Source organism: Castor canadensis, chromosome 4, assembly GCF_047511655.1.
Source record: "Castor canadensis chromosome 4, mCasCan1.hap1v2, whole genome shotgun sequence".
Lineage (NCBI taxonomy): Eukaryota > Metazoa > Chordata > Mammalia > Rodentia > Castoridae > Castor > Castor canadensis.
In genome coordinates this window covers 93,974,937-94,001,763 of record NC_133389.1, presented here as the reverse complement: position 1 = coordinate 94,001,763, position 26,827 = coordinate 93,974,937, and the positions used below count along the sequence as shown (strand labels likewise).

The following is a 26,827-nucleotide window of genomic DNA, read 5'->3' as shown; positions in this document are numbered from 1 at the left end:
GGTATTTTAAATCCAAAGGCTCTGTCTTTATTCCAGGAAATGCATTTATTCTAATTGTAGACAAATGTGAAAATAAAATCTTCTTTCAAAGTAAAATAAATAAAAAATGTAATACAGAATATTAACAGAAGCAAAGCCAAAAACCACTTGATCATCTCAATAGATACAGAAAAAGCCTTTGATAAAATCCAACACCACTTCATGAAAAAAGCTCTAAGAAACTAGGAATAGAAAGAATGTACCTCACCATTGTAAAGGCAATACATGACAAACCTATAGCCAACATCATATTTACTTGATAAAAACTGAAACCATTTCCCCTAAAATCAGGAACAAAACAAGTGTGCCCACTATCCCCACTCCTATTCAACATAGTCCTGGAAGTCGTAGCCAGAGCAATTAGGCAAGGAAAAGAAATAAAAGGAATACAAATAGGTAAAGAAATTGTCAAAATATCCCTATTTGCAGATGACCTGATACTACATCTTAAAGACCCAAAAAATTCTACCCCAAAACTCTTAGACACAATAAACACCTATAGCAAGGTGGCAGAATACAAAATCAATTTACAAAAATCATTAGCTTTTATATACACAAATAACAAACAAATTGAGAATGACTATATGGAAATAATTCCATTTATAACAGCCTCAAAAAAATATCAAATAACTAGGAGTAAACTTAAAAAAGGATGTGAAGGACCTCTACAAAGAACTACAAACTCCTGAAGAAAGAGATCAAGGAAGACTACAGAAGGTGAAGAGATCTCTTGTGCTCATGGATTGGTAGAATCAACATAGTAAAAAAGGCTATACTTCCAAAAGCAATCTACATGTTCAATGCAATTCCCATGAAAATCCCAATGACATTCATCACAGAGACTGATAATCTACCCTAAAGTTCATTTGGAAATACAAGAGACACAATAGCCAAGGCAATACTCAGCAAAAAGAGCAATACTGGAGGTATCACAATACCTGACTTCAAACTATATTACAAAGCAATAGCAATAAAAACAGCATGGTACTGGCACAAAAACAGACATGAAGATCCGTGGAACAGAATAGAGGACCTAAATATGAATCCTCACAGCTATGCCCACCTTATTTTTGACAATGGCACCAAAAACATACGATGGAGACAAGACAGCCTCTTCAACAAATGTTGCTGGGAAAAGTGGTTATCTGCCTGCAAAAAACTGAAACTAGATCCATATCTATCACTCTGTATTAGTATCAACTCAAAATGGATCAAGGACCTTAATATCAGACCTGAAACACTGAAGTTATAAAGGAAAGACCAAGGAATACTCTAGAACCAATAGGTATACACAAGGACTTCCTCAATAGAACTCAGCAGCTCAGCATCTAAGAGAAAGAATAGACAAATGGGACTACATAAAGTTAAAAAGCTTCTTCACAACAAAAGAAATGGTCTCTAAACTGAAGAGACCACCCACAGAGTGGGAGAAAATATTTGCCAGCTATACATCAGATAAAGGACTGATAACCAGAATATATAGGGAACTCAAAAAACTAAACTCTCCCAAAATCAATGAACCAATAAGGAAATGGACAGCTGAACTAAACAGACCATTCTCAAAAGAAGAAATTTAAATGGCCAAAAAATATTTTAAAATGCTTACCATCTCTAGCCATAAAGGAAATGCAAATCAAAACCACACTAAGATTCCACCTCACCCCTGTTAGAAAAGCCATCATCAAAAACACCACCACCAACAGTTGTTGGTGAGGATGTATGGAAAAAAGGAACCCTCGTACACTGCTGGTGAGAATGCAGGCTAGTGCAACCATTCTGGAAAACAATATAGAGGCTTCTTAAAAATCTAAACATAGATCTGCAATATGATCCACCAATCCCACTTCTAGGGATATACCCAAAGGAATGCAACTCAAGTTACTCCAGAGACACCTGCACACCCATGTTTATTGCAGCGCTGTTCACAATAGCCAAGCTATAGAAACAGCAAAGATGCCCACAACTGATGAACGGATTAAAAAATGTATTTATACAAAATGGAATTTTACTCAGCCATGAAGAAGAATGAAATCTTATCATTCACAAGTAAATGGATGAAACTGGAGAACATGATTCTGAATGATGTTAGCCAGGCTCAGACAACCAAAAATTGTGTGTTCTCCTTCATATGCAGAGTTTAGATCTAGGGAAAATCCAGCAATGTTGTTGGACTTGGGTCACACACTAAGGGGAAAGCACATATGGGAGGAATGGCGATAGGTAGGAAACCCAGCACTTGGAATTGTATGATATCCCTACTGCAGAGGAGCTAATACTATAACCTTAAAATGACAGGAGTCAATATGGGAAGGTGACCTGGAAGAAAAGAAAAGGTCAGGTAGAGTTGAATCAATTACGGTTGTAACACACTTGTGTTACATGGAAGTAAAGCTAGGAATCTCTCTGTATAGGTATCCTTATTTCAACTAGCAAAAATGCTATGTCTTTCTTATTACTGCTTATGTCTACTCTTCAACAAAATTGGAGAAAAGGGCAGAACAGGTTCTGCCTGGAAGTGAGGGGGTGGGTGGAGGGAGTGGGCAGGTCAGGAGGGAGAAATGGTTCAAACAATGTATGTACATATGAATACATGAATTAAAAAATAAAAATAAAAAAGGGCAACTGGAGTGATCATAACTTAAGAAATGTAAGATATTTACCATGAAAAGGTAAATACAAGTCTGAAACTTTAGCAATGCAACATAAATGAAGAAATAACTCACTTTAGATTTCAGTGCTTGGTCAATTAAATTTTATTGCAACTAAACTCATCTCTTATGAGCAGATTGCCACATAAGTGGATATTTATGATATTGTATAACTAGTCATAGTTCAGTGTTAAGAAAACATCTGAAAATGCTTTCTATTTATTTTGAGATAGGTAAGGTTGAAAACCTACAGAAAAAAGAAGCTGGGCCCTTTGTTGTGCCTTCTTTTGTGGTTTGCTTTCTCTTCACTGTTTATTTATATACCAAAACTTGACTACCAAAAGGAAAAAATAACTTTATAAAATTTAAGATTGTTCTTTCCTTTCATCCTACTTCTCATGACCCACCCTTGACCCTTCTGGCTCTTTCCACCCCTTCTTCCTCTTAGCCTTCTGAACTGCTTATCTTGGAGAAATCTGACAATGGCCAGCTCATTCATTTGGTTGCTATGCTTCTTTCCTAGGCTTCTATTGGAAGGTGACCTCCCACACCCCTAAACTACCACTGCCACTGATTCGGGGCCTCTCACCATTGTTAGGCTTCTGATGCTAAGCACGCCTAAACCTTCCTCCTCCTAAGTGTCCTGTCTGCCCCAATACCTTCACTAGTTCCCTCAAACCCCCTTCCCTGCGTTCTGCCCCACAGTCAGTAAACACCTCTCAATGCATTTATTTCTTTGTTACAAAAAATAGACACCTTCCTGGGGTTTCTTTAATTTCTTTGCAAATTGCCCATCCTCACTCTGGTCTTAATACTTGTCAAATTATCCCCACAGCTTCTCATCCTTGCCACAGCCCAAGCCCCAGTGTGCCTCAGTCCTGGACCCCTGTCTCTTACTCTGTAACTAAGCCTGAGCAGACACATTTCCCTGGAATCACCCTTTACTCTTTTATTTTATCCTTAAATCCACTCAAAGGAGTTTTTTCATTTTACCTCCTTAAGTCTATTGTATCTTGTCCTCTCTTCATTGACACTGTCACAGTATAGGCCCACATCCATAGTTCCCTGTTAATACCCGATACCATTCATTTACTTGGTAAATATTCATCAAATGCATTTTATATGGCAGAAACCATTCTAGGTACATGTGACACAGAAGGGAAACAACTATAGAAAGAGCTCTACTCTCAAGGAGACTACATTCTGGTTGTCAGGGAATGAAAACAATTTAAATAATCAAGTACATTATTATATTGAAAAATAAAAGCTGGAAAGAGCTATAGAATAAAACAACATGGGGAGTCAAGAAGGTAGGTGGGAGTAAGGGGTTGTCATTTAAAATGGGAAACCTAAAATAAGAGTTTAGAAAGGTAACATATGGGTTTTGGTTTTTTTTAAAGCAAAGAGTGATATATTTCAAAAGAACTGATTTAGTGTTGATAGAGTTTTCAGGGGTTAGTAATGGAAGTGGATGCTTGTGAAGAGGTAGTGACAGTTCTAATGGAGGGGCTACAGTGAAGGTGGCCAGAGACTGTAAGATTATAGCTATCTTATGAAAATACTGTAGGATTTGCTTATGGGTTGCATGGAGGAGTTGAAAAGCATAGGTAAGCCAAGGTGGTTTGTAAGTCAGCTTTCCTTTGCTATAAAAAAAACCTGAGATTAAACCAATTTATAAATGGAAAGGCTTATTTTGGCTCACAGTTTTGGAGATTTCAGTACCCTGTTCATTTGGCCTGTTGCTTTTGGGCCTGGGAGAGGAGCAACATTACCATGGGAACGCATGGCAGAGGCAGCGGCCCATCTCATGACAGCACAAGGGAAAGAGAAAGTGAGAGAAGAGGTCAAGTACAAATATTCCCTTCAAAAGCATACCCTTAATGACTCAACTTTCTTTCACTAGGTTTACCTCCCCATAGCATCCCAGGCTGGGTCTTTTGGGACATATATCCAAATAATAACATTGGTTCTCAAGACTTTTGACGTGAGAAACTATCCCAGAGATGGAAAAGGCTTGAACCAAGTTTTACTCCTGGAGTAAAACCAGGAATTCAGTTTTAGACATGTTAAGTTTGATGTGTCTACTAGACATCTGAGTAGAGATGTGAATAAGGCAGTCATGATAGAGGCTGGACTATGGAGGAAATGCCAGAATACAGATGATGTGGCCATACAGAGAAAAGAGAAGAAGACAAAGGTGGTAGTAGACCAGGACTCTAACATAGTTGAGTAGCAGCTCAACAAACAAACAGAAAAAGTGACCAAAGAAATGGAGAGATAAACAAGAAAATGTGTGCCAGAGAAAAGGAGGGAGCTCAAAAAAAGATATCTAAGAAAAGGATTTATGCCACTTTATACTGCTGATAGGTCACTTAAGATAAGGACTGAGATGGAGAACTTCCCATTGGATTTAGAAAAATAACAATTTCTATAGAGTGATAAGGTTTAAGGCTTGGAGGAAGTAGATTTATAAGAAGAAATTAGGGGGTGACAATTTCAGACAGTGAGTACAGACAAGTCTTCAGACACAAAGAGGAGCAGATTTACTATAAAGAACAATAGCTCGTGGAGAAAGTGGGTCAAATGATATATTTTTTAAAGTAGATTGAGCAACAGCATATTCATGGACTGATGGAAATTATCCACCACAGGAAAAGGAAAATGTCTCTGGAGAGTGTGGAGATATTTAGTGAGAGTCGGTGAGAGGGAGTGACATTAATGCTCACATTCAGGGGCTGGTTTTAGGTAGAAGCCCAACAAATTCACCTAGGAAGTCTCCAGAAGTACAGTATTTTGTAGACTCGGCACCAACATCAACTTCTCAAAGGAGACTCTGCTGATCTTCCTCCTTACCACTTCCTCCTACAAGACTATCTTAGACGCTCTGTATCATCCTTTGGTGACTTCTGACTCAGAATTCTACATAACCACAGGATATTTGTCTCGCCTCTGTTCACCAAATAGTACAGGTAAAATCCAGCACTTATCTGTATCCTCAGTTCCTGCTGTGAATGGCATATAGCAGATTCTTTGAAAAATGTGGAATGAAGAAAGGAAAAATTAGAGCCAGTTATGACTATCTATTGTCTACCCAGACAAATTTCAGTAAACATTAATGCATAATAGCAGCAAACTTCAAGGCAGACAGGCATTCTTAACTGTTTGCATGACTTAATTATTTGACCCTTTTTCTACACCTAGAGGTACTATATATATGTTTAAATGCATATATATGTTTATATGCATATATATATGTATTATTTTTACAAGCAAAACAGCTGTGATTTGGAAAGATTTCATTTACAGTCATGCCATCACACTCTTTGAAAAGTATTTCAGACGGTATTTTGGTGGCTCTGAGCTATGCTCACCCTTTATGTACCGTTAGTGAGAGGGAAGAGGCACATGTCCTGGAGGCCATTACGTCCTGGAGGCTGAATTTCCAGTCCTTCATTTATCTCTCTGAGTGTCCATTTCCTCACTTGTGAAAAACTTACCTGGAATGATATTGTAAAGGTAGCATGAAATAAATAATAACTGCTATTTCGTGATTATAGTTGTGACCCAGGACTCTCATTATTTAGGCAACTTCCATAAATAAGGAAAGGCCTAAACCTGAACAACAAAAACTGTTCCACTGGAAAAAATACCTCTTCCTGCTCTCTGAGGTGAGTCTATTTCTCATCCTTTAAGTCTTACATTAAATATCCTCATCTTCTCTAGTTAAGAATGACTGCTAAATTTATTGCTATATATTACATATAGTGTCTACTGGAACTAATCTAAATTTAGTTTTTACCACACCTGCCTTACACCCTACTCCACCTTCTCTCTTATCAACCATCTCTTCAGTGCCTTTATGTTGTTGATCACAATTTGAAATTCTACAGTGCAAGTCTTTGTACTTGTCTTGTTCAGTTACATGTCTAGTAATTAGTTCAGAGTCCAGAATGGGCAACCAACAATTATCAAATAAATGGATAAACTATACCATGTTTTAATTAAATTTGTCAACTAATTTTCCAGGATTTTTCAGGAGCTATTTAACTTTATCAAGTTGTCTGGAAATGGTGTGGAGAGAATGTCATCAAATGGGATCAGCTCTAGGAATTAAGGGTCATGGTTTCTGAGATGTTTCTTCTGCCAGTTCCTGATGGCTTTACCACTGAAGCATATTAATAATTGCTGAATGATAAGGACAATTTGTAAGTATGGGATGCTTTCAGAATTCTTAGCAATACATGGAGAAAAATGGTAGTTTCTCAAATGAAGCCTGTGCCAATGAAGGAAATATAACGATTATAAAATCTCTTGGCCATGCCTTAAGATGAGAATTCCAACCCAGCTCCTGCATTTTGCCAGGAACGGAGCATGCCAGAAAATAATGAAACACTGGTCATGCCCTGCAGTCACTGGCTGAAGAAGTCAAGACTGACATCCTTGAAATCTAGTGAGAACACAAGAGTCGATATAAATTACAGACTAAACTGGGCTTCACAGAAGACTACTAAAGTTACAGTAACTTAACTACAGAATGCCCGAGGAGGGGAAAGATGAGTGAAGGCTAAAAGCTTCCTACAGGATGTGGAGCTTGAAGAAAGAGTAGAAGCAGACCGAATAGGTGAGGCATGGCTTAGAGGGGCCCAAGTAACACCCCTGCTGGCCATAGATTTGAACTGGCATAGGGAAGTAAGACAGTGAGGTGAACTTGGCCCTGGAAGTGAGCAGTGAATGCAGTGTATTAATTGCAGGTGGGCCTTCATCAGGCTGAGCAGCAAATTTGTGCCTTCCTTGCTGCTCCTCCATTGCCTCCTGCCCGGTCCAGAACAGAGCAAAACTAAACCAGTGCCATCAAAATAATTACAACAACACAACACAAAACAAAAATCTCTACACTAGATTGGCAGCAAGTGGAGATTCAAGATTCCTGCCAAAGGAACCGTAAGGACAGTATTTATGAAAATGCATCTGGCTGAACAGTTGTTATTTCCCATAAAGGATGAGAGATTGAAAACAAGTGACAGGATTCAGAGCATGCCTGTGTACATAAGAGTACGTGTCTGTAAGAATGTGTGTGTATACTGCGTGATGGCCATACATGGTATGTGTACATGACTATGAGTATGTATGCATGAGTGTATACGGTGTAGGTCCATGATGTGTTTTTGAGTAGTATGCTACAGTGTATATGTGTGTTTGTATGTGTATATATACACACAATGTTTAGTATGTGTATGGCTGTATATGTGGATGTTCATGTGTTTGTGAGCAGAGTTTGTGTGTATGTAAGGTGCACATTTTCCTCCCTCCCCTGGCACCTGGTTGGGCATCATCAGTTCTTGGCTCATGTACAAGCAGAAGGGGATTTGAAGCACAAACCTCTACTTCCTATTCCACTTCCAGAAGCCCTTGGGGTTCTTCTTGTGCCTTGCTGCCCAACTTCAGGGACCCTGTCTCTGACTGCTTCTCTTCCCAGTCAAAGTAAGGGGGACTATACTCTCCTGGGAAGGCAGGAAGGCCAGGAAGTGACTTTGATGGATCACTTTGCACGGGAGACCCTGGGCTCCCAGATTAGAGAGGCTGCAATTCCAGTGCCTGTGCCTCCATCCAAAGGTTGTTCTGACGAGATAATTTTTCTCATTAACCTTGACAACTATTTGCTGATACATGGATCTGTTTGCACTAGCATAGAACTTTTAAAAAGTCCTTTTCAGTGTTTTATACCTTCCAGAAAGAACTCAGAGCCTGGTGGTGCCCACAGCTTCACATGTAAGTAGCAAGGATGCCAGCTTCTTCAAGACTCCCCAGCAGACCTGGGGGGTCTCAGTATTTATCTTTAGTACCTTGAATTGTGTGTGTGTGTGTGTGTGTGTGTGTGTGTTTTGAGGCAAGATCTGGCTCTGTAGCCCAGACTGGCCTTGAATTCGTGATCTTTCTGCCTCTGCCTCCCAAATACTGAAATTACAGGTATGGACCACCATGCCTAGCAGTATCTTGGATATTCTTATCCATAAAACTCTCAACAAATAAAGATCAAACATTGGAGTAAGTGCAGCAGTTTAGAGACTTAAGAAACTGGAAGTGGGGCTCATCTGCTCCCATTTGGTACATCATAGCTTTAACCTACAGTAAAACCAGGTCTTTACAACCGTCCTCTTTTCCAGACACTCTAGCCTCCTCCAGAGCTGGTTCTCTGATGCAAAGTAGTATGGCAAATTTATGGCGATTATTTGGGAATGTCTTTTCCAGCATATATTCTGGGCCTCCAGTTCAAATGAATTTCTTTATCATTTGCATACCTTTCTTACAATACTTACCACAATGAATTGCACCTATTATTCATATTTTCTTCCTGTAAGCTGTGAGCACTCTGAGGATACAATCTGTCTTCTTCATCTTTGTTTCCTCAATATTAGTACAGTATCTGGCATATAGTAAGAATTCGATAAATATTTGTTGACTTTTGATGTGAATTAGATAGCATATGATATTACAAAGCACCTTGAATGCCTACCTGGAGTCCAGTTATTAAAAAGGAAGTGACTAGTACCATCCCACAGTTACCTTATGGTGGAAACGGGACAGGGAAAGTTTTTCTATTGAGGCTTTTAGAGTATAATCATAAATAATGCAAAAATAGAACCCAAGAATTTAACATAACAAATTAAATACATTAATGAAAGCCTAATACAAAATAATTATTTTGCCTGTGAAGTAACATTTATTCTTAAAATAATTCACAGTGTACCATAAGCTGTGTGATGCAGTTATGGGACACAAATGAAATGATGATGCTCAATTTTGTTACTTAGCTCCATTGCTTCTGGGCCTGTGCAGAGAGGGGGAAATCATCAAGGCAGGGAGCATGTGGTGCAGAAAAATGACTCATCTCATGGTGGACAGAAGCCAGAGAGACAGAAAGGAGGGGCCGGGCCATGGATGATAAATACCCTTCAAAGACATACGCCAGTGACACTTTCTCCCATCAGGCCCTGACTCTTTCTTATTAGCATCTAATAGTTGTATAGGGGATACAATGTGATATTTATGTATGTGCTTACAATATATTTTAGTTAGATTTATTCCTACTTTCATTCTTCTTCTTCCCTACTCCTCCCTTCTTAGAACAGTTTCAACAGGTTTCATTCTTCTATTTTCATATATGAAAGCATAATATATCCATGGCACATTCATTATGAACTTACTAATGGATTAGCCCATTGATGAAGTTAGTGCTTTCTTGATCCAACCATCTCTCAAAGCACCACCAGCTGGAAACCAAACCTGAAGCTTTTCTTTTTTGTTTTCCTTTTAAAAAAAAATTTATGCTGGGTGGGGGTACATTTGGCATTTACAGAAGTTATTAATTGTAATAGCTTCTGTATATATCAAATATATCATACTTGAACTCACCCCCTACATCATTCTCCATACTACCCCTCCATGCCTGGGATAGTTTCAACAGATATAATTTTCCCATTTATATACATGTATACACAGTATTTACACCATATTCACCCTCCTTCACCATTTCCCCACCTCCTCCCCCTTCCCACTGGTACCACCCTCCTACCAGGCAGGATCTGTTCTGCTTTTCTAGTGTGCAATTTTGTATAAGAAAAGAAAAAGAAAAAATGTCATTTTTTAAAGATAGCTACACAGGGAGTTTCATTGTGGCACTTCCATATTTATATGTATTATAGCCCGATTTGGTTCATGTCTATTTTTCTTCTTTCTACTTTAGTCTGTTTGTTATGATAGTTTCAACTGGTTTAAAATTTCTATATTCATTCTTGCATAAAGAGTACCTCCCCATATTCACCTTCTTAACTTCCTTCTTTTACCCCAACCCCCATATGTGACCTCCCTTAGCATGACCGGCTTTTTATAGACTTGCTGTATTTGTAGTAGGTCTAATTCCACATGTGAGAGAAAACATGCAACTTCTGGCCTAAAAGCAGAAGCTTTTATTGATTTGTAGTCACCATCAGATCCTCACCCACACACAACAACAGCACACTCCTTCTCTCATTTCTCCCTTTAACTAGGCAGAAGTCATTCAATAGCCTTGCTTATAAGACTGTATTTTAGAAAAAAAAAAAAACTGAATGTTTCTTGAAAAATAAGATTAGCCTCACAAATCTTTCACAAGGCTAACAAAGACATTGTGTCAGGCCACAGTAGTAAGGGAAATGGAATTTAAAGAACTTCTCTGATGTTACCTTTACAGAACATAGGGAGATGTCACCTGACAGCAGCTCTGGAGCTGAATCCAGTGTTGATGTTTAAAAAAGAAGAAGAAGACTCAGACTTGAGGTAAAGAAGTGATAGCATCCGTTCTAATGGGGGAAGTCCTCAAACTTAGTGTAACTTAGAAAAGGTTGGGGGGCGCAGCCCCCAGTTTCTACTTCTGTGGGTCTGGGGATAGTCATCAGACTTCACACTTCTTACAAGTTTTCTCTTGCTGCTGATGCTGTGGTACCGAGAGCCATTGGTCTGGCTATCTACTCTTAGAAAAATGCCAGATTGCCTCAGAATTATTGGAGTACGAGAGGAACCAATGAGTGCTTTTGGAATTGCAGAGAACTTAAAGATGTAAAGGATCTTGTATGCCATTTAATCCAAGCCTTCATTTTTAAACATGAAGCAACAGAGACTTAGTGATGTTATCTTTAAAAATGAGTGACTTATACATATATAAGGTACAAAATCAAATGAAACCATACAAGTGATGGTTTCAGCTACTAAAGATGTCTTAAAACTTAGCAATAGAGACAAGGCAATTAAGAAGTGAACAACTGATCACTATCTAAAGATTCTGAATGTTGAATTCAATAAGAGAATTATAATCAAGTTGTGCTCCATGAAAAGGTGTCTTCCAATGATGTGTCAGGCATTGCACCAGGTCCTGGAGATATGTTTTTAAAAATGAATGGTTGCAAGGAAATAGAGTTACTAAAAATCCAACCCCTTGCAATTATAGAAATACTTGTAATGTCAATGAAAATTGTTAAAGTACTGCTTTATATTTTAAGGAATATGGTTGATGCGTTTTCTACACATGCATGAATATGGTACATTGAAACCTGTCAAAGTCATTTTAAGAAGAGTGAGTAGAAGAAGAGGGAGAAATAATGGAAGGGTGAAGCAAGTAAGGTACATTACACATTTATATGTAAATTTCACAACAAAATCCCTATATGACTCTTATATTCTAATAAAGATGTTTTTTAAAAAGGAAGCCTGGTAATTCACTATCAGCCAGAGCTACTGGTTCTATTTTCCACTTTTATCAAAGGGTTCAACCTTTCTCAGCCTCAGTTTCTTGTCTAGCAAATGAGGTGAAAGTTTAATCAAGTGAAATAATGAGAGTGAAGAGGCCTCACACAGGACTTGTCATTTGGAAGATATGCAGTAAAATTTATGGTACAAGTTTGGAATGTTTAGGCTAACTCCAAATATACTATTATTTCTTTTATGCTTTACTTCCTTTAATGCTATAAGATAAATGTTATTACTGTCTCCACTTTGCTGGATCAAAAAGATTCAGAATGTTAGAAACACAAGTTTAAGGTACAGATTACCAATTCCAACCCAACACGATCTTTAAATCCAAATTACTTAAAAAATTTTTTTTCTCCTAATGGTACCTTAGCCTCTGGAGGAAAAGGGCTGTTTGTTACCTAATCTAAAGGATTAGTTTGCCTATGCCACTTTTTCTGGTAATGTGATAGTGTGTTGTCACTTTACCATTATTTCTATAGGCTAAGAGTTACAAACTTGGATTTGTGGCAAATTGCTACATTCCTCACTATTGCTTTTTATCTTACACTTTATTTGCTTCATTCATTTATATTATCTACATCTTCCCTTCACATCAGAATTTATGACCCTTAGATCTTCTTTTTCTATTTCTTCTTAGAAAAGAGACCTGATATATCCACATAGATATACACACATAAGTTTCCAGAAGCTTATTCAAATAGCAAGACAAAGCAAAGTCAAACAATGGAAATAACCATATGTCCATCCTGAAATTATTGTAGTAACATGTAGTATATCCATCAATGGAATCCACTTAGCATTAAGAAGTAATGCAAGAATATGAATGAATCTTAAAAGCATGGAAGATGATTGAAAGAAGCTAGAATCAAAAGAAACATGTATGCATGCCCCAAATTATATGACTTCTAGAACTTTGGTTTTGTAGTCCAACTACAAGAGACAGCAAGCCATTTAATAGTTGCCTGGGATCAGGATATGGGGGCTTAGCTCCTAGGGACATGGACCTCTTAGAGGGTGATGAAAATGTTCCATATCTTGATTATGGTAATAGTAGTTATACAAGTACATACATTTGTTAAAATGCATGGAACCATACATTTAAAATGGGTGGATGCATTTAATTACATTTAAATTACACATCAATAAAATTGATTTTTTAATTTGCTCCTGAGAACCAAAGATACAATGCATGTGCAGGCAACGTATGGCATCTGCAGCTTGGAGACCTGAGGCTTCTTCTAATGCTGTCACAAATTAGAGCTAAAATTCTTTGAGCCTAGGTAGAGTTATTTTCTACTTGTTTGACAAGATTCTGAAACAAATGGGGAGGAGACAAAATTTCAAAAGGGGTTTTTCATGTGTTGGATCCCATGCTTCTTGAACTGTAAGAGATAAAGTTGGGCATGACACAACATGTCTGAAGTCCCAGCTCTTTGGGAGGCTGAGGCAGGAGGATCACCTGATCCCAGGAGCTCAAGGATAGCCTGGAAAGCAATGAGACACTGTCTCAAAAAGAAAATTGGGGAGATAGAAATCAAATAGAAATAACAAAATGACAAATAAAAACAGTTCCCTCCCAAAGCATTATCCTTACTTATGAATTGATATTATTTTGTTCTGTTTTGGTTTTTAGTTGAAGTACACCATGTATAAAGTGTATATATCACTAGTGTATAAAGTGATGAATTTTCATGAACACCTATGTTACCTACTCTCAGACCAAAGAATAGAGCAACATCAGCATTCAAGATACCCCTTTTCTGTACTTTCCAGTCCTCTAATCAAGTCAGACAAAATATGGCCCAGCCACAACAAAAACAAAATCTGAAAATGGAAATTGTTCCACATGGAACTTTAATTTGTGGAACTTGACATTTTATCAAGATGTAAATAGTGGAGGAAATTTGAAGGATGACTAACAAAAATATGGTCAGTATGTGTTGGTACCTGCAATTCACCAAACATGCTTTATTTTACTGATAATTCACACAATCAGTAGTACCTGAAATAGAATGGGAGTTAAGTAAATATATGCTAGAAGGAAGGTGGAAGAGAGGGAAGGGTCAAAGTTTTAACCTCTTCAACTGAAAGTTGAAAAAGAAAAAGTGTTTGACTGAAAAGTCTACTAAGTAAAGGACATTAACATTTTGTCACTTACTACATATCCCTCAATCATCTTCTCCCAAGTAACTTATTGAGCTGTGAGCTGAAACATATATTGTGTTTAGAATAATTTCAAAAGCCCATAATTATGAAAGGCATAAATTGAGATGGCTACTTAGAACAGACTTTTATCTCTATTCCTCTCTCTGCAAACTGTGCAAGGAAGAAAGACAGACTATTCAGTGGTTGTCCTGCCCTCATCTAAGCACTGGGCTTCAGGAACAGAAATGGGTCATGATTATTGAGTAGGCATGGCTGTTCAGCTGAAGGATGATCAATGGACATCAGCTCAGAAGCACAGCTTGATTGACAGAAGATAATCCTCATTCAAACTACTGGGAAACTTGAATTGGACTCCTGTTGTTAGAAAGTAAGAAAAGAGTACATCTTCCTCAATGAGAAAAGTTATCTCTGATAGTTGACAATACAGAAGTTTGCATTTCCTAATGAATTTTTTCAGTTTAAATTCATATCAATGGTTTTGTTGGTATTACTCAACAATGATTTCTCAGAAAGAAGCTAGAAATTGCCTTCTTTCCTCCAGAAGAGAGTAACTGAACATTATAAAAGGTTTCTGCCAAAAGCATGGAGCCACAGATAAATAATCTCATCCTTCACCAATGATAAATAAACTATTAAACAGTGAGGAAAAAAGAAACAGTTGGGATGCCTGAAATGCACAATGTTGTGGGAAACTCATTTGTAAGACCAGGAGTCTTCCCCATTGTTTAGCCACAATACTGAATCTTCTCTATTTATATTTTTGTTTGGGGATTTTTCTCTTCCCTAGGCTGAAGTACTTTGTGCAGGACTGAAAAGCTGCCAGGGCTAGTCCATCTGGCTGGCCAAATGGATTGTGCTCACTGGAGCAAGGCCAATTGTATACCAGTAGAAAGTTTAATTTCTGGGCAATCTAAACTCCCAGCTCCTTTCTCAGCTTCCTGGAGCCCATGTTTCTATTTTGCAGAAGCTCCCCTGACTGGTCTGAGTGCTATCACCTTGTCTTGTCTGCTATAATCTTGATTTTAGTCTCTAGAGATTACCCAGTTCAAGTGAATCTTCTCTTCTGTATCAAGTCCAAAGCAGTGAAATGAGTTTGATGAAAAGGTTTATGGCAAATGAAAAAATCACTATGTTACATTTGATTACATTTGTCTGACCTTGAACAATCTTAGGAGCCAGTGTAACCATTTCAGTTAAGTAATTTAGTTTAAATTGTTTAATTAAGAAATAAAGTTTCATGGAATTCCCTAGATTAATTTGCACTTATACTTAAGAGCATCAACATTTATAATCAATTTAAGGAGGAAATAGGCCTGGAGTATTTTATAGTTTGCAGTGAAACCTAATTGGATTCATTTGGGCTGAAATAGGAAATACAGAAAGATCTGATATATTTTTAATTTCCCACATCTTAAGGACAATAATGGACATTTAGTTTTTGGGAGGCACTGAGGTTTTAGACTTGAAAGTGCAGAAACTGTGAATTTGAAGATAAACTGGCTGAGTCCCCTTGTGGTCTTACTTTTTGGGGAAGTCATTCAGCAGGGCTAAACTGCAGCAGGAACCACAGGCAGCACTGGGGTAGAAATTACCAGGTGGCCTGGGATAAGCAAGGCCTACTGTTCTTAGTTTCTGTATGTGCTCTCTATCCTAATTCTTCCCAACTCTCTTTCTCCCAAACAAGATTTTAAGTGAGACTGTCAGCATTAGATCTGTGCATTGAAGAAGACTGAGGAATAAGAGAGGAATTTGAGGAAGAACAGATACTGGGAGACAGATGAAATATTTTTAAGCTCACTTGTCTAGCCCAGTGGTTAGTCTGTTTTCTGCTGCTGTAACAGACTGAATAGTTTGTGAAGAAAAAAAGCTTACCATGGCCATGTGGCAATAGATCCGGAAGTCCAAGAGCATGGTGCTGACATCTGGTAAGATCTTCTTCCTGCATCATAGCACAGCAAAGGGGAGCTCATGGTGAGATGCAATAAGGATGCCTGCTTGGGTTTCTCTTTCTTCTTCCTATAAACCCATTAGTCCCATTATGTGGATGCCAAGTTCATGACTTTGTCTGATCCTAATCACCTCCCAAAGGCCCCACCTTTAAATATTATTAATGTATTAATTCAGAGATTAATATAAAAGGCATGATCTTTTGAGGTATACATTCAAACCATCATGCCTAGTCAGAGATCCAGAGATACTGAATTAAGAGAGCAGTAGTAAAATAGAGAAGAAATATTCTAAAGATAATATCAAAAGTCCTTGGTGAGCTATTTGGAAGAAGATGAGGTAAAAGAGATGGGTATGGGAAAAAGAAAGCATGGTGACTAACAGGCTTCTGTCTTGGGCTACAGCTAGTCACCTCACATATTCATACACCCAAGTTTGTATTTGTGTCCTATCCTTTAATCTCTAATAAATCCAATTTTGGTAGATAAATGTAAATTTATCATTCTAGTAAAAGAATGAACAGCAATCACATTCAGAGTTCTAGGGAAGAGACAGATTGAAGAGAGATATTAAGCTTAACCACATTTGAGATGGCTCTGTTATAATTGTTTTTATTCACTCACCTTCTTCAAACTTTTCTTTACTCTCCTCTTTTGAAGTTCCCCTGACCATCTAATTTAATCCTTCAAACTGCCTCCTAATCTACCCCTGAAATTCCTTTCCTTCTTCTTAATTATACCACTTAATGCCTTCTGCCATATAGTAGTAAGTGCAGTTAATTTATTCAGTATGTGTTGACCATGGCTTGCTATCTGAGAGTAGGGAAGCTCCTTGGGGCCAAGAATCTTGGTCTTTTCTGCTCACTAATGTATCACTAGCACTACAACAGTACTCACTATTTTATAAGTGATCAGTGGAAGTTTTCTGGATGAATAAATTAGTGAATGAATTTAACAAACAAGCATTACTTAACTACATGTCTAGGATGTCCAATAAAAAGCAAGTCATGTGATTCTGAGATTCAAGAGAGGATCTGCACTACAATTATAAAACTGTATCAATACCAAGTAAATTGTGTTTGAAGCTCTGGCTGATTAATTCCCCTTATGGAAATCATTTTAAGTGATATAAGAGCATGGCTCAGGACTGAGCCTAGAAATTAACAACATTTAGGGGAAGATGAGAAAAGAGATATTTGGATGGAAACTGATTAGGAGTGCCAATGAAACAAGAAGATCCAGGAAAGGTTTTTGTTTTGGATACTTAAAGGGATTAAAAATAATTTTTTGTAGAGAAGGAACTATCAAAAATAAATAAAGCATAATATTCAAGTAAAGCCTAAATGAAAGTTACCAAATTTGTTTGCAATATGGTTGTTATGAACTGAACCATATCTTCCTCCTCTCCAAATTTGTACATTAGAACCCTTATCCTGAATATGACTTTATTTGGAAATAGGGCCTTTAAAAAAGGGGTCAAGATTAAATAAGACCATAAGGGTAGGGCCCCAGCCAATAAGACTGATTCTTATAAAAAGGAAAAAGAGATGCTACTATTGATGGATCCTCATTCATAAAGAAGAGTGCATGCTGGGACCTCCCAGGTGAGGCCACAGGAGAAACCAAATCTGCTAAATTCTTTTTCATGTTGTATTTTCAGATTTCTTTTTCTTTTTAAAAAAATTTTTGAGACAGGATCTTACTATATATCCAAACTGACCTCTAACTCTTGATCCTCTTGCCTCAGCCTCCCAAGTACAGGTATACATCACCACACCCAGCTAGTTTTTTAGATTTTGAAGTTTTTTAAAATATTACCCAACAATATACAAATAACTCTTAAGAATTGTTTCTTTGATAATACACAATACAGTGAAACTTAATACACTTTTAAAAGTATCAAAAAGATAACAAAACTGAAACATGTTAGATAGAATTTCATTTTAAATGCTACTCACTTTTTGATCTTGGACTTCCAGCCTCCAGAACTGTGAGAAATAGTTTTAGTTGGCTGAGCCATCCAATCCATGATAACATGTTGTGGAAGCTTTACCAAACTAATACAGTTGTCATCATTAGAATGTTGTGGATGGAATCACATTTTTCATAAGTAGTGAAAGATGACAGTAGGTAGGGAGTCAAATGGGAGGTGAGTGCAATCCTGTTTTGCAGGAATGTAGGTATGTGGGAAGAGAGAAATGACCCAGGAACCAGAGGCTGTGTGGAATGCCCAGGAGAACACTATTAAAATGTACTTACCATAAATTTCCAGGAGGCAAACTGATCATCTTCACACTGTAATATGCATAATTATGCATACTGATTAGGACATATTTATTTGTTTTGTAACTGAAGAAATTCTTGGGAATTTTAAATCTGAAACAGGCAGGAGAATCTCATAAGTGTTATTAGTAGTGAAGCTGGCTCTCTTCAGTGTGATCACAAGGTCACTAAAGCAGCCTGGGCCTCCCAAACTAAATTACAGCCTACTGATGCCAGACCCCAAGCTATAGAAAGTGTAGAATTATTTGAAAACATACCTCAGAATTTTTAAATTCATTTTGTGCATTTTTCTTTCAGTTTATAAATTTAAAGTGAGAGCTGAGTTTTTCTTTCTAGAGGATATTTTGTAGTCCTATGGACAGATCTTCTCTCAATTAGAATGCTATTCTTTTCAAAGTGGGTTTGGATTCATTGTATCCTGACTCTTCTCTTATTCCTAAGGGATTTTTTTTTCTGAAATTACTCCTGTCTTCCCAGCATCTCCAATGTTCTATTGTAATAAAGATGCACTGTTAATCATATTAAAAAATGATAGCACACCTTTACACACAATACTTTGTCTTCACTTATATTTCTTTTTCTTTTCCCTTTTTTTCTTTTGTTTTTGGTGAGATTGGTGTTTGAACTCTTCTTGCTTACAAAGCAAGTGCTATACCACTTGAGCCACATCCTCTAGTCCATTTTACTCTGGTTATTTTGGAGATGGGAGTCTCAAACTATTTTCTCAGGCTGGCCTTGAAGCTTGAGCCTCCTGATCTCAGCCTCTCAAGTAGGTAGGATTACAGGAGTAGATCACCGGTGCCCAGCTTCAGTTGAAACTTATATAGAAAAACTCTTCAAAGATCTTGACTATTATTTCCCTTCCACTGTCATCTATTCTTCTTACCCTCTTCAATCAGGTTGGGTTTAGATTGCTGTTTACTTTCATCTTGGCAAGCCAAATGAGTTCATTATTTCTCTTCATCATTTGATAGCTAATCATTTGTTCTTTCCTTATAAAACACTTCTTCACTTACCTTTTGGAACCAGCCTTCTGTCTTTGTTTTTTCTCATGTCACTGCTTCCTCTGCTTCATTTCTGCCTTTCTCCGAATACTGACCTCTAAAGTTTGAAGTATTCAACAATTCAGTGTTTGCCCTTTTACCTTCTCTATAAAACTTACTTCTTATATGGTCTCATGTAATTTCATGGCTATACATCACCATCTCTAATGACTCCTCAAGATTTCCCTAGGGGTTTAGTTCTGGTAAACCTAGATATTGAAAATTAACATATAAAAAAAAGCAAAAGAAGAGCAAACCTTTTGATTATCACTGCCATATCTAATCCAACACTTATCACTAATATTCTACCAAAACTGAACAGTAACCTTCAAAACTTCGTTCTTTTTCTTGATCCACTACTAAATTGTATTTGCTCTATCTTAAAATGAGAGACCAATTCCAGCCTTTGCTAACTACCTCATTTATGGATAACTGAAATAGCCTCTTAACTGGTATCCCTGCTTCTACTTTTTCCTCCACAATATAGTCTAGGATGAATAGTCAAGATATTTTACAAATAGCCATCATATTGCATGCTGATCACTGAGCACACTGCCCCATCCCACTGGTTACGGGGGAGACTTGCACTTACATGTTTTATGGTGGGTAGATGAGTCATGTGTCTGGATTGTGAGCAGACAAGACACTTGCATTAGTTGGTTGCAGCATTTAGTTGCTGATTGGAGACTCTCCATAACAGACATTCTCACTGTCATGTAACTTGAAATAACAATGATCAACACATAAAACAGGTCCCCAGCCACCCTATTGTAGATAATCATGAGAAAAATTTGTGTTGTTTCAAGCCATTGAGTTTTTGCTGTTGTTGTTACAACACCATAACTTATCTATCTTTTGTTTTGTTTTTAACTAATCTACATTGGTTCATGTTCTTTGCTGCTTGAAATGTATCACGTGTTGATGGATTTCCAGTATTTTGAATAAACTGCAATTCTCGGTTTCCTTTCTGTGGACAATAGGCCCATGTGTCTTAACTCCTGCCTCCTTCTGGTTCTTATTCATGAGAGTTCTTGTGATTATTGTTTCTCTTATTTATCAAGCCCATTTCTTCTTTTTAAACTTTCCGTTTTCTATTTCTGGAACAGATTAATTCCAAATCTTCACATGGAAGACTCCATGACTTCATTGGGTTTTCTGTTCAATGTGACCTACTAATTGAGACTTATGTTCTCTTTTTAAAAACCTGTCCTCTATCTCCCATCCATATCCATTGGTATTTTTAATTTTTTAACATTGTAAAAAATAGATTAGGTCATGCTAAAGTAACAACAGCCACAAAATTCTTAAAAGGTTATTATAATCCTTGTTCATTTCTTATTTTCACTACAAGTCTTATGAGGTCACCAATTTGTTAGTCACTTTCCACAATATGACAAATACCTGAAATTAAAAACCTAAAAGAAGGAAAGTTATTTTGGCTAATGGCTTCAGTCCATGGTGGCTTGGTTCTGTTGCTTTGAATCTGTGGTGGCACCGTACATTATGGTGGGAGAATGTGGCAGTGAAAACAGTGAGAAAGGAAAGGTCAGGATCACAATATCCCCTTCAAGGGCACCCCCATGATCTAATTTCTTTGCACTAGGCCCCACATCTAAAGATTCCATCACTTCCCAATAGCATCATAGGTTAGAAACCAAGTCTTTAGCACATGGGCCTTTGAGAGACATTTAAGGTCCAAACCTTAAATGTGCACAGCAAATAGCTGCTTATCACACTAAGCAGAGACTTATATTAATAGAGGTTTCATTTTACCACAAGCTCTCAAGGTGCCCTGTGGCATAGTGATGGGATCAGTGCTGTGTCTGATTCAACTAAATAATATGCTAGTCAAGAAGCTTATACTACCACCAGTCCCATGGCCTGTGCTAACCACAGAAAGATGTAGTTCTGGAAAGGAAAAAACCCCAGAAAACTAGGCAAGCTACATTAGTGATGGTCACAATTGCCATATTAGTTTTCCACTGCCATCTAACAAACTGAAACATAAAGTAAACTACATCTGTCCTTATCCTGTGCTTTCATAGAAACCATCAAGTAGTCTTTTCTCACAAAGGCCTCCCTTATGCTTTCCTCAGCAAAGTGCCACACTAGGACCATCCAGACATACATCATGCCATCTGAATTAAAGTTACTAAATTGCTTAGATATCATGCCTTAAACTTAGACCAGGGGTCACCATAAACACCATCAAATGATCTGTCTTCTACATATAATGTGAAAATATTTAATGTGAGAATATTTTCTTTGAGATTATATATGTGCCTTTTTCAATGTGAGAAATTTATCTCCAAATCCAATATGAGGAAAGCTTTGTTTCCTTCAGGAACAAAATGTAATAAAATATTTTAACATAGTCCTGCAAATTGGCTGGTCTTGGTTTGGAAAACTCTTGGTTTTGTGCTCAATTCCAGAAACTGTGTTGCTTTCTATTGTTGCAATATTTATTTTTATCATCTTAATTCAAATCCCTCCCTGTCAAACTCTGATTTTCAAATTATACTATATTTAGCACTTCTATAAACTACTGAAAATTCTTGTTGGAGAAATAAAACAGAGATACTTACTGCTTGGAGGTGTCCTTCCTTCCTAGGACTTCATTTTGAAAATGATATTCATGACAGTCCATAGTCAGAGCCAGAGGAAGGCAGAAACTCTCACTCTTACAATGATAGCTCCACACAATAACAAGATTTCTTGTTCTTACCATTCAAATTCAAAGGTGGGAAGATGGGACTAAAAATTGTGGCTTCCAAGCTTTAGAAACTTTCTGAATTACTAGCCTGAGCTTAGCTTTGTGCAGAGAAGAAAGTGGTATAACCAAGAGTCAATAGTCAGTATAGTTTGACCATGAAAAAGAGAAAGACTGTGTCTTGGGATTGGCAGAGCAAATGAAAGAAGTAGCATCAAAGGCAATGAACTCACTAGTATCAGATAGACTATAGTTCAAATCCCACCTCAGCTATCTGATAGTTTTAATTTACATACTTATGCTAAGTCTCAGATGTCTTATCCATAAATTGGTAAAGAAAGTATTTGCCTCATGTAGTTTTTGTAAGGATAAATTAAAAAAAAAATCCCAATAAAATTCTTAGCACAATATCTAGTTCTCAGTAAAATTCAATAAATTATGGCTGTGATTATTATTACTATTAATGTTGAAGAAGAACAATGGGGGAAAATTCCCAGCAAAGAAGTCAATAGCCTGAAAATGGAACCATTAGTGAGTTGTCTTTAATGTATTTTCTGTATGAGATGTGTAAGGCCTTAGGCCTCAAGGAAAACTGTGACATAGCAATGGTACTCCTTCAAGAATTCTGTCAATTTTTTTTGTTTTTATTCTCCTTTTTTCAGGATCCATAATTATGGCTATCAGTTTGCTCTAAGTATGTTGATTCATTTATTTATTCATTCAAAAAATATTTATTCTGAACCTTTTTGCACCAGATACTCAGTTATTGTAGCAACAGTGTAATGGTTAATACAGGGACAGCCCCTGACTTTATGGAGAACACATTCAAAAGAAAGACCATAAGTAAAAGCTACTACAAATGGTAATTAGATTTGAGTCTTCTATCACAAAAAGCCGTGACCTGATGATCTATTTCACACAAAGGTCTTGATGAATTTTTCTAGGATTATTTATGTCTAATGAAACTTTCCTAAAAAGGGAAAAGCTTAATTCACATAAATGAACCTTGAATGACAGAAGTTGAGTTCATATGGTACCAACAGTAAGAAAGATACTTAAATAACTATCTCCTCTAAGAATCCCTCGGATTCTACCATACTGTGAACTCTTACTCTGCCTGAAAGTAAGGCCTCGATATTCTTTGCACATGATGACTATTAAACAATAAGGGATGTTCCCAGTCTCCTCCCCCGCCCCAATGAGACTTTCCCCTTCCTTTTTCACATATAAGCTCAATGTAGCCTGAGTCTGTTTTATATATTTTTAAAGACAAAAAGTCCTTCCTGATGGTATAAGCAAAGAAGGATCCAAAACTAAGAGAATAAGAGACTTTTCCATCCTGAGTGGAGACATTTAAGCTTGGAAATGTAGAAAACGTATTTAAATTAGAAGGTGGAATGCAATGATTCATGTTGAGTGGAGCTGAGTTTAACAACATTCTTAAATTCTGCTGCACATTAGAATCACCTGGAGACTTCTTGAAAAATCCCAATGTCCACGCTCCACTCTACACCAATTAAATAAGCATGCTTAGACTCTGACTGTTGGTTTTTTGTTGATGTTGTTTGTTTCATTTAGATCTCTTCAGGAGATTCTATTACACAGCCAGAGCTGAGACTACTGGAGCAGGGGAGGACAGTCAAGGAATTGGAGATGAACCCCAAAGGCTGGGCCAACTTCTGATACAAGGGAACAGTAAAAAAGGCAGCCTGGAAAAAAGACTAGTGTGAGAACAAATAGTCCCACTTGTGAATAGCCCCAAATAGGGTTGTGAAAGGAAGGCCTGACCTAAGCCAGTGCCTCCTGTTGAGGAGGCAGATGGTAGGTCTGCATTGGATTACTGGAATTCTTCCATCCACAAAAACCCTTACTTGAAGTTCTCATATAGATAATAAAGGCTTCTTTGGATAGTTTTTTTTGGGGGGGAGGAAGGAGGCAGTGAGTATTTTGGTTCAAAATATTTTAAAGCAAAGTAATACATTGATACTTCATTTTGGACAAAGTTTTGGTCAAGAAGATTTTTCCAGTGGGTAAAGGAGAGAGAGCACTGGAAGAATTGAATGGAATACTAACCCTGCTCTCACAATTCAGTGCCCCAAGACTTCAGAAAGGTAACACAAAAGGAGGTAAAATTACAGGGGTTGGAGGGGCAGCTAGGAGTCTTCCTTCATGTACTACCTCAGGAATTTTGATGGCCAAAATGGTGATGGCCAAAGAACTCTTGAAAAAGTGATGCTACTGAAAAATTGCTTCTTTCTTTTTCTTTAATTTAATATATCTAGTCCATAACAAGTATTCTTTTTATTATTCCATCTATATTATTTTATTTCAGAGAACATAAAATATTCTTAAGGACTTTCACAGTTTTGCTTACAATGTTAAATGTACCACCCTAGTTTACCAATAAGATGGTAAGTTTTCCCATCCTGAATTCTACCTAAATGGAGCAATTAGAAAGAGACACATATAAAGTGGAGAAGTCATTCCATTACTAGTATTTAAGGCTACTACCCATACTAATTCCTTCCCATTCCTGAGTTTGGACACTGCTCTGTAAGTATGGAAACATAGCCCAATTAGGGCCTCAGTCTTTTACCTAAAAGTGGATTTGTTAGACTGCTATAAGATTGCAGGAAAAAAGTAGGAGAAAGTTGAATATACCAAAATTTGACCTATAATGAATATTATTTGTACTTAAAAGGAATAAGGAATATTGTAATAAGCTGCTTTGGGTTGGGATAGTGAACCCATGGGGAGTACTCACCAGAGTGGTCACTGGACTACCTTCTTCAGAAGGTGGAAGCTAAACCCAAGCACTTGTTTTATTAAGTGTCCAAACTAGACTGATGTCCTCAGTACTCTTTTTCTTCTTTCTTCCACTCTGATCTCTTCATTTCTTCTCTAAATTAACATAGAGCTAATATATTTAAAATACAGATTAAAAATGTATTAGCATCTCCATCTCTACCTCAAACCTCCTTTCCTGAAGAGTATGGAGTGGTTCTGAATGCTCCTTTAGCCTCTCTCTGCTTCTGTGTTTTGCATTTTGTGTTGGACAGATTATAAGGAGGACCCTGCCCCCAGGCTTCCTGACTCCTGGAGGCTTATGTACAATTCCTTCTTTTTGAGTGTGAGTGGGACTTTTTGTTTTTAACCAAGAGAATATAATAAAATTAATGAATGTGACTCAATGATTACATTAAGAAGCAAATTATTTCCCATCCAAGCCTTTGGGTGAGAAGTCAACCCAGGTGATTTTTTTCTTTTTGGTGGTACTAGGATTTGAATTTAGGGCTTCACACTTGCTGGGCAGGTACTCTACCATGTGAGTCATGCCTGTAACCTTTTCTTTTCCCTCTGGTTATTGTTGAGATAGGGTCTTCGCTTTTTGCCCAGGCCTTCTACTCTGGACTTTCTGCTATAACTAGGATGACAGGTTTGTACCACCACACTTAGCTTTTTTCTGTTGGGATGGGGAGGTCTGAGAAACTTTTTGCCCAGGGGGGGCCTCAATTTGTGATCCTCCCAATCTCAAATTCCCAAGCATCTAGGAATACATGCGTGTCCCTTCACCCAGTTCCCAGGTAATACATTGATTGTAACCTTGTCAGGCACTAAGCAATAGATGCTAGCAAAAAGGCACCCAAACTCTTGACCACTAAACATGCGAGAAAATAAACATATATGTTGCTTTTAATCTCTAAATGAATTTGTTACATAGGAAACTATTACACCGTCCAGAGGTATATCTCAAAATGATAATAAAGATGAGTCAAACAGGGACCAGGTGAAAGTGATAATGTTCTCTCTTATCTGTCATGTTTGACCTGTGGTTAGAGTCTCTGGCTTTCAAAAACTCACTTAACTTATGGGGAATTTGGACTCACAGGAGCACTTCAAACTGGAAAACAAGTAGGAATCAGGCAAATTAAGGCAACTTAACAATACTTTTTAAGATTAAAATTATTTTTACTTCATTAAAGAAAAAAAGAGTCAACGGAATTCATCAAGTGTTCACCAGCATGAGAGACTAGTTTCACCCTGTAGATTTTGGTTTATTATTACAGTTACTATAATCAACAGAGAAAATGAAAGTTCCAATGTCTGAGCCATAGTAGTTTATGTCTTTTGAAGGTAATTGTAGGAAAAATTGGTCACCTGAAAAAAACAAGTGAAAAATGTCTGCTAGTCAACTCAAACCAGTATTCATCTCAATTCTATTACCTACCTTCAAATAAAGAATTAAGAGATTCCTAGTATATACACCATCTTAAAAATGATGATACTTTGAGTCAAAAAGATCTTCATAAACAATTACTCATAGTTCCTAAAACTTGTTTTTGTTTTGCAAAATTAGAGAAGATTGTTGAAGTCCTGTCTTTTTTCTGGTGAGATAAAATTGCCTAATACAAATCAAACATGGGTAAGTAAAAGCAAACTCTTAGAGAACTCTCCCCATGCAAAAAGACATGAATTTTTTTTCATCCAGTATTCTCTAAGTAGCATTTCGGGGGTATTGACTTTTCCCCAACTACTACTTTTTACAACAATCCAGAGTTGCACACAATTTATAGACAAGGAAGATTGGAGGCATAGCTTATGTCTGTATGTTGTTTTTAAGAGTATTCAAATTAAATGGTTTTTAAAAACATAAGGTTGAGATATTAATTCTCCATTTGAAATTTAGAGGATGAAAAAGGAGAGAGA

General features: G+C 37.2%; 1 long non-coding RNA gene across 4 annotated transcripts in view; it reads right to left on the bottom strand.

Annotated features, from left to right (window-relative positions):
• Nucleotides 1-26,459, bottom strand: part of LOC141422554 (uncharacterized) — a 122,536-nt gene extending 96,077 nt beyond the window's left edge. For 2 of the 4 annotated variants that reach the window (XR_012447184.1, XR_012447181.1), the window contains exons 1-3: nucleotides 19,384-23,038; nucleotides 18,344-18,460; nucleotides 16,011-16,077 (exon numbers count right to left, since the gene is read on the bottom strand). This is a non-coding gene — a long non-coding RNA (uncharacterized lncRNA). Of the gene's footprint in view, nucleotides 1-16,010; nucleotides 16,078-18,343; nucleotides 18,461-19,383; nucleotides 23,039-24,884 lie in introns of those variants that run through there. The other 2 variants (XR_012447183.1, XR_012447182.1) reach the window with 2 other exon arrangements.
• Between the last annotated feature and the right edge of the window lie 368 nt (nucleotides 26,460-26,827).